Raw genomic sequence first — 12,068 nt, 5'->3', positions numbered from 1 at the left:
ATGTCCTGGGAGGCCCTGTCAACATTCTGATCTCAGTTCCATTGAAGTCTGTGTCACTATCTGAAAATTGTGGGTTACACGCGATGTCCAACCAACCTGAACAACATGTAACAAACGAGCAAAGCAGAATATGCCATGCGTAATCATTCGTGACATAAAGAGTTTTTTCAATAAAGTTGTTTAGGGGCCTGGAATCTCTGGACACCCTATTGTACACTATAACCTGCAAAAAATCCCATATCTTACTTACCTTGCATCCAGCACTAGGTGAGGCTCCGGGTGCTGGCTTCCGTACCCCCTTGACATCACAGTGGCCTCGCGGGGTCTAATCACAGGCTTCTCACAGAGCAGCACTCAAGGGCAGTATATAACGAAAATAAATATTACTGTAGCAGTACACTGTTATTGAAAATGTTATATCCCCACCTCAATAGCCTTTCATTTGTGGTGACTAAATCACGGTACGTCAATTTTGTTTCCTCTAAACTACACTTTAATGATTCTCAGTAAGCCATCTGATTATAAATCTTTCTGTAGTTTGTAAAATGACTCAGGCTGGCTGGGTAGGGTTGCCATTTTCTTGGGGAAAAAAATACTTGTTATGCTAACTTGCATAATTAATTACACATGTGTGCCAACACAGAATATGACATCACAAGATGTTATGTAACATAACAAGGAGTGACAAAAGAAAATTCCCCAGATCACACTATGTGCATGTGTGTGCGTGTAGCAGTGTGTGTCAAGGTGTGTTTGTGGCAATGCATGTATACTGTGTCTGTCTGTAGTATTGTGTCATGGTGTGTATACTGTCAGAATGAGTGTGTATACAGAACAGAATGTATACTATGTCTGAGTATGTGGTTGTGCATAGCAATGTATACTTTGTCTAACTTTGTGTATAGCAATGTGTGCACCTCAGAGATTTTGCCTTGTGGTGGCAGGTGAGCTGACACTTGAATGGCCATTGGAGCAATACTATCAAACCTTCAGTTGTTGAAATATGCATAGTGATTTGAGATAGTGAGCAAGTAACTTATTTCTTTAGCAGTGTGTGTATACTGTGTCTGAGTTTGTGTGTGTCAGTGTGTGTATACTGTGATTGTGTGTTGCAGTGTGTGTCACTGTGTTTATACTGTATTTCAGTCTGTGTATACTGTGATTGTGTGTCACAGTGTGTATAGTCTGTCTCAGTTTGTATCATTGTGTGTATATAGCAATGTGTGTACCTGCACTGTGTAATAGAGGTGTATATTTTGGCTCCTTTTCTCTCACAGCTCTTCAAACGTCCAGTCACAGTAAGCACAGTCACGGCCTTTGCATCGCTAACATTTCTGCAAAACTAGAAGCAGCCGGACACCCTCACATACCGGCCGTGATTGGCTGGGTATAAAGAGACATACGATTCGTTAAAATCTGCAGTGCAATTATTTTTTTAAAGTTATTACGCACAAACACAGCTCCTGCATATTACTGTGAGATTTATAGCCATGAAGCTCTGTGATACACTTGTATACACTACACATTACTGTGAGTTTGATTGCTGTGGAGCTCTGTGACCCACTCATTCATTTACACAGGCCCATTACTGTGATCTCACATAGCAATGACCCTGTTTTTATGACATTGAGGTTTTGAGGAGTTGTGGTTTGGGCTCAATCCCATGAGGATTATTAAATCTTGCAATACCCCTGTTAATAAATAATAATGAATTCCCCATAATGAACTATTTAGTGAATAAACCATATAGACCTAATTTGTATATCCTAAAAGGGACACTATTGTCACCAGAACAACCACAGCTTAACCCCTTCAGGATGGAGTCAATAGTGCACGTTCTGATCAAAACAAAACGTAAACAAAAACTGGAATTTGCGCTATATGTCTGTTCAACCGTAATTCACCTCTTTCATATTAAATGCACCCACACTTATTATATATCATTTTGTTCAGGAGAAACAGGGCTTTCATTTCATATAAAATATTTATATATGAAACAATTTATTATGAATAAAATTTAAAAAAAGCAGATTAGTAATGTTACCTTTGAGACGGTGTGGTCAGGGCCGGATTAACATAGGGGCTGATGGAGCTGCAGCTCCAGGCCCAGGCCCAGGCCCATGAAATAGGCCCATTTAAAAAAAAAAAAAAAGTTATAAAAAAAATAACTTTTTTTTTTTTTTTTTACACCCTACTCTTTTTCCTCCTGACAGGTATTTTGCTGGCCCAGATGGTATTTGAGGCTGCCTGGCCGTGCTAGTATTGCAGTAATATCGTAATACAAAGATATTTTTCTCAGTATAAACAGAGATTACTCTGCAATACCAGCGCCGGCCAATAGGGGTCAGTGTGTGTGGAGAGAGGCAGGGATAGGAAGTTACAGCATATCCCCCCTGCCTCTCTCTACTCACTGATCCGCAGGGGAGCAGCTACACAGCACAGAGAGTTCAGACAGCAGCCCCCAGCCTGCAGAGACAGCCTACAGCTTAGGGAAGTGGGGGATGAGGGGAAAGGCTGCATGGAGACATTGGGACACTGAGACACTAAGGGACACTGAGACACTAAGGGACACTGGGAGACCTGGGGACACAGACACTTGGAGACACTGGGAAACATGGGGACACTGAGACACTAGGGGACACATGAGGACACTGATACACTATGGGACACTGGGAGACCTGGGGACACTGAGACACTAGGGGATACTGTGAGACATAGGGACATTGAGAGACACATTGGGAAACACAGTGCCTCCATGTCTTCCAGTGCCCCCATGTCTCCCAGCCAGTGTCCCTAGTTTCTCAGTGTCCCCATGGCTCCCAGTGCCCCGGTGGCTCCCAGTGTCCCCATGTCTCCCAATGTCCACATGTCTCCCAGCAAGTGTCCCTAGTGTCTCAGTTTCCCCATGTCTCTCAGTATCCGTAGTGTCCCCATGTCTCCCAGTGTCCCCAAATGTTTCAGTGTCCCCCTGTCTCCCAGTGTTCCCAAGTGCCTGTGTCCCCATGCCTCCCAGCCAGTGTCCCTAGTGTCCCAGTGTCCCCATGTCTCCCAGTGTCCTCTAGTCTCCCAGTGTTTGTGTTCCCATGTTTCTCAGTGTCCCTAGTGTCTTAGTGTCCCCAAATGTATGTGTCCCCATGTCGCTGTGTCCCTAGTGTCTGTGTTGCCATGTCTACCAGTGTCCCCAAGTGTCTCAGTGTCTCCATGTCTCACTGTGTCCCCATGTCTCTCAGTGTCCCTTAGTATCCTAGTGACACAGGACACACTGAGACATGGGGACACTGGGAGCAAAGAGGACACAGACACTGGGAGACTAGTGGACTGGGTGACATGGGGACACTGACACTGTGATACATAGGGACACTGATGCCAGGCTGGCCTTCCAATTCTTTGGGTCATTTATGCTCCTTTTGGCAGTTCAAGTCACGTGATTCGTGTCAGTGGCCCTCCCTTTTACACCACCCATTGACTTCCTGCTTCACTTCTGTTAGGGGGAATGGATTTACTTGAAAGATGAAAGCATTAATTAGAGAGAGATTAGCATATTTTAAGAGAATCTGCGTTATCTTATAGCTGCATAGATTCCCTCTGGCACCATCTCCACCAGATACATAAAGCTTGATAGGTATGACTGTTTTAGTGTTTTTGGTCGATAAGATTCTATAATTAGGCCCCTCATAATTGTCAGCACCAGGCCCACTGGGCTCTTAATCTGGCCCTGGGTGTGGTAGCCCAGGAATGAGAATTACCCCCATAATGGCATACCATTTGAAAAAGTAGACAACCCAAGGTATTGAACGTGGGGTATGTTTAGTCTTTTTTAGTAGCCACTTAGTCACAAACACTGGCCAAAGTTAGCGTTCATATTTGTTTTTGTGTGAAAAAAGCAAAAAAATAATATTTGGCCAGTGTTTGTGACTAAGTGGCTACTAAAAATGACTGGACATACCCCATTTGCAATACCTTGGGTTGTCTACTTTTGCAAATGGTATGCCATCATGGGGGTAATTCTTATTCCTGGGCTACCATACGGTCTCAAAGGCAACATAACTAATCTGGCAAATTTCAATGTCAAAAAAATGAAATGCAAGCCTTATATGTGACTCTCTAACTTTCCAAAACACCATAAAACCTGTACATGGGGGGTACTGTTATTCTCGGGAGATTTCACTAAACACAAATATTAGTGTTTTAAAACAGTAAAACATATTACAACAATAATATAGTCCATAAAAGTGCCGTTTGTTTGTAAAAAAATGCAAAAAACGTCATTTTTACTTAAAATATCATCGTTGTAATAAAATTTACCAGTTTTCAACACTAATATTTGAGTTCAGCGAAGTCTCCCGAGTAAAACAGTACCCCCTATATACAGGTTTTATGGTGTCTTGGAGAGTTACAGGGTCAAATATAGTGCTTGCGAATTAAATTCTCTGCACTTTCTCCCTGTGTTGTCAGGCATGTCAATCAAATTTTAATTAATCAAATGACATAATTATGTTAAAAAATTACTTAAATATACACGTAGAATTTTAATATATATGCATTTATAGGTATTTAAATTCTACGTGTATACTAATGTAATCTTTTATGTAATTATATGTATTTATCTATATATATATATTTGCGGTTATTTGTATTTTATATATAGATAGATATATATATATAGAATGTCATTCTAAGTGTATTCTGTTTCCAATATATATATATTAATAACAAAATACAGTTAGAATGAAATTACATATGAATATATAATTTATTTTAAATTTTGTTTCAATATTTTATTTATTTAATTATTTATCTTATTTATTTATTATTTTAATTACACGTATATATATATATATAATATATATATGTAGATCTATTATATATATAATATATATACATATTATATATATGTAACGTCATTCCAAGTGTATTTTAATACTAATATATATATTAATATTAATATTAAAATACACTTTGTATGACGTTACATATATATAATATGTATATATATTATATATATAATATATATACATATATTATATATATATAAATACTTGTATTTTATTTTAACATGTGTATTTATTTATTTTTTTATACTTTCCTACCAGCAGGGGGACTGTCTAATATTTTAGACACCCCCCTGCTGGCAGATCCATAGCCAGCTATAGGGGGCCATGTGATCGCTCTTTGAGAGCGATCACATGGCCCCCGGGGGCCTCATTTGCCGGAGGGGGGCTGCCTGGGCTCTCAGGCAGCCCCCCAGAAGAGGATCGCGGCGGAGGTGAGTACACAGTACCTCCTGGGGGCTTCAGCCGTTACGGCGTTCTATGCCGCCGCAACGGCTTTAAAGCCCTTTAACCCCTTAAGGACCAAAATTATGGAATAAAAGGGAATCATGACATGTCACACATGTCATGTGTCCTTAAGGGGTTAAAGCCGCAACGGCATAGAACGCCGTAACGGCGTTAAGGGGTTAATGTCGTTGTTCTGGTGTCTATACCAAGTCCTTGCAAGCTTTTTAATGTAAACACTCCGGAATGGGAAAAAAGGTGTGTAAACGCACCTTTTTACTGTAAATAGAGGGTGCCGGGGACCTAAATACTTATTTTACCACTATAGTTTCAGGAATGCATGTTTGTCTGACACTATAGTGTTCCTTCAATACTGGTATCTTATTAACTAACAGATTCTACAGATCTACGTGCCAAGCGATCTATCGAGCTCTATGCCAGTAAAGTTTTACAGTCTGACCTGTGTGAGTACAAACTTTCACTGCTGGGTTATTCCCCTCACTGAAAAAAAATGTAACAACTAGCGGCGCATCAACACAGCAAAACTCTGATCAGGGTAAATCCAAAACTGAAACTCTGGAGTCAATGGAATCCAAACTCAGGCTACCAAGTACACAGTGAAAAACAAACTGTAAAATGTAGTAAAAAAAAAACAAAACAATATAACTGAGTCGAAGAATTAGCCAAAAAAGCCGATATAGCACAAAATTAGCAATTTGTTTTTTAATTCATTGTGGTTTGGTGTTCTAGTGAATACGTTCTATTGTAATTATTTTGAGTATCACTTTTACATTTGATTCTTTTTTTTTTTTTTTTTTATTCATGTGCTCAGATTCACAACAAGCGCACAGAGCCACGACAGCTTCTGCACGCATTTTCATAACATTTTGCAGTTTAGACAGCACATTTTTTATAGATAACATGAGGAATACAGGCAGTTAAACATAAAGGTAGTATAGTGCAGCATGCTAGACTGAACGTGCATTTAGCATGGCTAGTAGCGCTGGGGTTTGTAAGTATAAGGCATTGCATTATTAAGAACGACAGCTGTTGTGGTTAGGGTGTGATTTGCACGTTATCAACGGTTATGTCATGTCAGCAGCCCTACCGCTAGTGTTAATTAAAACTGAAGGTGTCCCATGAGACAAGACTGGTCAATAACAAGATACATAAGCGGGTATAGTAAATATAGTAGATATATGTATGAGGAACCATGGTTATGGACTCTTCGGGAGGTGAAATAACAGCATTTTAAAAATTTTTTTACTTTATGAATAGCTGGCTTGTGGAGAGCAGTTCATATGAGTAACGGCATAATGTGGAAGTCTATTTATAGCAAGACATGCCTGGCAGACTCCGCACTCCTGCTTGTGCTTATCCGATCCCTTCTGGGCGCCTGGTACATACCGCGGGGGCCTCTATCACACGGAACATCAGAGGCAAGTGTCCTGCGAAGCGCCAGGTTACCGGCTTATGGTGGGGTAAGTTTGTTCCGTCGGGTGGTCGGCACAGTCCCGGTGGGCTGGGCACCATATATCCGGTGCGGTTTTGACGCTGCTTGAGACGGAGGCGGGTGCTTGTATTGAGGCAGGCTCTGCGTTTCCGTTTGTGTCTCCGATCCCTTCTTCGGCGCCTTTTGAGGGGACTTCTAGTGACTGTTGGTCTGTGTCCACCCCTTGGGCCTGTGGGTGCCGGGGGAAGTGGCGCGGGATTAGACCGCTTGACAGTAGCTGTGGTCAGCGCCCTCTCCGAGATCTCGGCCCAGAAGGCAGCAAGGATAGCGTCCAGCTTGATCAGTGTGTTATTCAGCTGCTCCCCGCAGTCCCCCCTGTTTGCCGGCTTGCTTGTTGCATCCACCATTTTGGGGTCGGTGACTCTAGGAGCTTGTAGTCCCTGGGATGTGTGAATCAGCGGTGGGTGTGCTGCTGTTGCCGGGATGTCCCCCACCGGCAGGGGGGGGGGAAGGCTTGTGGGTGGTCCTCCGCAGGGTTAATATTGGCTTTTTGGGAGTCCCAGGCTGGGTGATCGGCCGCCTCACCCGCGCCCTTACCTCCACTTAGGCCTCTAGTCAGGCTTGTTGTTGCTGCGGTAGGCCCCAGTGATGCAGCCCGCGTTCTCGGTGGCTCAGTGTTATGGGAGTAGTCTCTGTATGATCCAGCCTGCATCCCCTACCAGGGTGGTGCGTTTTTGATGAGATTGTAGCATGAGAACCAAGTTTATTTAGCTTAAACAGGGATTTCAGGCTGGAGCTCGTGTTACACACTTCTGATCAGCTCCACAGCCAGGCTCCGCCCCCCCACTTTTACATTTTATAAACATTTGGAACAGTATGTTTTTTTTTAAATCAGTGGGAGTTATTATTAAACATTGCGTTTTTTTTATAACAATGTATTCACTGTTATGTTACATAGTTACATAGTTACATAGCTGAAAAGAGACTTGCGTCCATCAAGTTCAGCCCTCCCCACATATGTTTTTTGCTGTTAAGCCATCGATCTCCCACGATCTGCTCAGTAGCCCTGCCAACCAACTCTACCATTGAATTAACATTAAGGTTATGGGATACAAAAACCTACAAAAATAAAACTCAGACTAGCTTGCCTTTACCATTTTACATTTTTAATGATATCAAGCAGATTTATACAGCCAATGTACACCCTGTGTAGAAAGTACACAAGAGTGAGTGTAAAATTAATTCATTACTCATTAAAGGGTATGGATATCCACTAAGGATTATGCAATGGTAACTTATTTCCCAATTAGCAAATAAAATGTTCAATTGCCTTTCATCATCAGAGAGCCTAAACACAAACAATGCATAGGGTGATAGGGAAAGGGCCTCTGTATTTGCTATATTAGGAAATGCGAGGAATGTGTGATCATGTGTTTCTCACACCTACACGATGGAAAGTTTGCAACAAATAGTACTTTTTCAGGCTAAAATAGTAAGCCCCTAAAGCATAAATGGACCACTATAGGCACCTTGACCACTTCTTCAATGCTTCTCATTGGGAGCATCTAATTGGAGAACCATGGTGTTTTTGCCGCGCATGCACTTCTCATCCCCACTTCTCTGTGAGAAGCATTGGACTGGAAGTGAGGGTGGAAGTGGCCCTGTCCTTGTAACCCTACAATAAAAAACACTGCAGGTGTTTTTTTGTTTTTTTGTAGAAACAACAATATTTACATTGCAGGGTTAAGTCCCCTCTAGGGTTAAGTCCCCTCTTATTAACAGCCACTAGAGGCATTTCCGCTGCACTGACTCAGTCACATGAAGTGGTAGCCCATAGAAAAGCACTGAATGCTATGCTTTTCTATGGGGAAGCTTGACTGCACATGCGGCATTGGATTGGATGATCGTGGAGAAGACCAGGGGGGAACGTAATACAATCAGGGACTAGGAAACAATATAGTGTTAGGAATAAAGGTTTGCATGTGATGCCAATTCTTTAACAATGCAGCAATTATATTAACAGTCCATCTGCTAACATTCTATACAATGACAGCTTCACTAAATATACGATAGTGTTGCGGTCACCGGCCCGCCGAGCCTCACGGTCGTGCCCGACCGGCACGACCGCTCCGACTACACGAGCTTACCTGCTCGTCGGCGAGCTGGGAACCGCGCACGTAGTTCTTCCGGGCATCGCGCCCAGATCCAAGATGGCGCCGACCGCGTGGTCGCGTCTATTGCTAGCCCCGCCCCCGAGAATTATACCAACGTGTGCGTGACGTCACGACGTCAACGCACACGCACGTTTTGGGGTCAGAGGTCGCCCTCTGACCAATCATAGCCTAGAGAGGGGTATTTAAACCCCTAGCTTTCCCCATTACTTTGCCATGTCGTGGTTTCAGTTTCCTGGTTTCCTGAAAGTGCTATTCTCGTGTTTCTGATTTCCTGGTATCCTGATCCTTGGCGTTTCCCTGGTTATTCTGATCTCTGGTTTCCCTGACTTGGCTTGTTTTATCGGTATTGAGTATTTTCTGGCTTCCTTGACCTCGGCTTTCCCTTTGACCATTCTCTGTCTCTAGCGTATTAGTCCGGCCATTCTAAGGTCCGGTTTACGCTCTATCCTATTATTTTCCTTTTCTTACTTATGTATATGTTTACATAGTTTCTGCGTGCTGGACCACATTACTAGTCGTGACATTACGACATGGCCATGGATCCTGCAGAACTATGCAAGCATATGATCGCATGTGAGAGTAGGGTGGAGGATATGGACCACAGGTTAGACCAATTTGCCCAGGCATTTCAGACCTTGCTCCAGAGGACTGCCTATTTAGAGGTCCCTCCGGTACCACCTGTGGTTCCGCCACCTGTAGTGGTTCCCGTACCACATAAACCACCGTCCATAACCTTGTCACCGCCCCCTCGCTATGGAGGTGATTCTAAGGAATTCAGAGGTTTTTTAAACCAAATTGAATACCACTTTGAGGCCTCCCCAGGTTCATTCCCAACAGATAGATCAAAAATAGGCTATCTGATGAACCAATTAACTGGAAAAGCTTTGACCTGGGCTAACCCCTTATGGGAAAGTGGTGACGCAGTAGCCCGTGATTACAATACTTTTCTTACGGCCTTTAAAGCTACATTTGAACCTAAAGGCAGGGAGAAGAACGCTGCCAAAGCCCTTATGCGAATCAAGCAAGGCAGTCGTTCTGTAGCCGATTATGCTATAGAGTTCAGGACATTAGCGTCTGAGGTTGATTGGACCAATAGCGGTCTGGTGGCTGCTTTCTCTGAAGGTTTAGCTGAGAATATACAAGATGAGACTGCAGCTAGAGACCTTCCGGTTAATCTTAACGAGTTTATTGCCTACATGATAGACATTGACAACCGGCTCAGAGAGAGAGAGAAAAACAAACAACGTAACAGACGCTCTAATTTGTCCATAGCTCCTCGTTTCTCTAACCCAGTGGTGAGTAGCCAAACGCCTCTTCCAGAACCTGAACCCATGCAATTGGGTAGTGCTAAACTCACTGAGGCAGAGAGACAACACAGACGTAACGAGGGGTTATGTATGTATTGTGGCAAGAAGGGGCATCTAAGGTCATCATGCCCGGTTCGGCCGGAAAACTTGCACACCTAAGGCACGTACGGGGACCGACCTTAGGTGTGATGTATATGTCCCCTAAATTGACTAAGAACCGTTTCCTTATCAAAGTAACCTTATCTTTCAAGAACACTACTGTTCAATGTGAGGCTATGATTGACTCTGGGGCAGCGGAGAATTTCCTAGACAAAGAATTCTCTGCAAAACATCTCCTGCCCTTAAGACATAAAGAGAAACCTATAGCAGTCGAGGCCATTGATGGAAGGCCTCTTACCCAGCCTTTCATCACACACGAAACCCTGCCAATCACTGTTTCAGTGGGTATTCTCCATTCTGAAGAAATGACCTTTCAAATTATATCTTCACCTACAGTTCCGATAATACTCGGTTTCCCTTGGCTCCTGAAACACAATCCACGTTTGGATTGGATTGAAGGAGAGATTGTGAGTTGGGGTGAGAGATGCAAAGGTGTCTGCTTTAAGCAAATCCCACAACCTATTGGCACCATTAATGTTCCTGTTACACCTCCCTTGACCACACAAATTCCACAGCAGTATATGGATTTGAAAGAGGTATTTAACAAGGTCCAGTCAGAAGGGTTACCTCCTCATAGACCTTATGACTGTACTATAAACTTATTACCAGGGACTATGCCTCCCAAGGGAGGAATCTATGCCTTGTCCCCCCAGGAAAATCTTTGTTTAGAGGAATACATTAAGGAGGCTCTCAGAAAGGGTCATATCCGTAGGTCCTCCTCACCAGCCGGGGCTGGATTCTTCTTTGTCTCTAAAAAAGAAGGAGACCTACGCCCTTGTATTGATTATAGGGGTTTGAATAGGATTGCCATTAAAAACGCCTACCCTATTCCCCTTATATCAGAGCTATTTGACAGATTGAAGGGAGCTCGAGTCTTTACCAAGCTCGATCTCCGAAGTGCATACAATCTAGTCAGGATTAAGGACGGTCACGAATGGAAGACCGCATTTAACACCAGAATGGGACATTACGAATACCTGGTTATGCCGTTTGGATTATGTAACGCTCCAGCGGTATTCCAGGATTTTATTAACGATGTCCTAAGAGAGTACCTTCACATGTTCGTTCTAGTGTATTTGGACGACATTCTCATCTATTCCCCAGACCTAGAGACACATCACGAACATGTGAGAATTGTACTGAAAACCCTGTTACAAAACGGCCTTTACTGTAAACTGGAGAAATGCCAGTTTGACCAAACGGAGATACAATTCCTTGGATACGTTATATCTCCGTCTGGTTTCCAGATGGATCCTCGCAAACTGGAGGCAGTCTTACAGTGGCCATTACCCAAGGGCCTTAAAGCTACTCAACGCTTTATAGGTTTTGCAAATTACTACCGCAAATTCATAAGGGGATTTTCCTCCGTGATTTCCCCTATAACCAATTTAACAAAAAAAGGAACAAATTGTATATCTTGGCCCAAAGAAGCAAGAGAGGCATTTGAACAATTAAAATTTTTATTTTCCTCAGCACCTGTCCTGACCCATCCTGATCCATCCAAACCATTTATCCTAGAGGTGGATGCATCAGAGACAGGAGTTGGAGCCATTCTGTCTCAAAGAGAAAGTCCTGATACGCCTTTACATCCCTGTGGATTTTACTCTCGCAAACTCACACCTGCAGAGAGGAATTACGACATAGGGAATAGGGAACTTTTGGCCATTGTACTTGCCCTTAAGGAATGGAGGCATCTCTT

Source organism: Pelobates fuscus, chromosome 8, assembly GCF_036172605.1.
Source record: "Pelobates fuscus isolate aPelFus1 chromosome 8, aPelFus1.pri, whole genome shotgun sequence".
Lineage (NCBI taxonomy): Eukaryota > Metazoa > Chordata > Amphibia > Anura > Pelobatidae > Pelobates > Pelobates fuscus.
The sequence above is the reverse complement of the archived record's forward strand: the minus strand, read 5'-3'. Positions refer to the sequence as shown.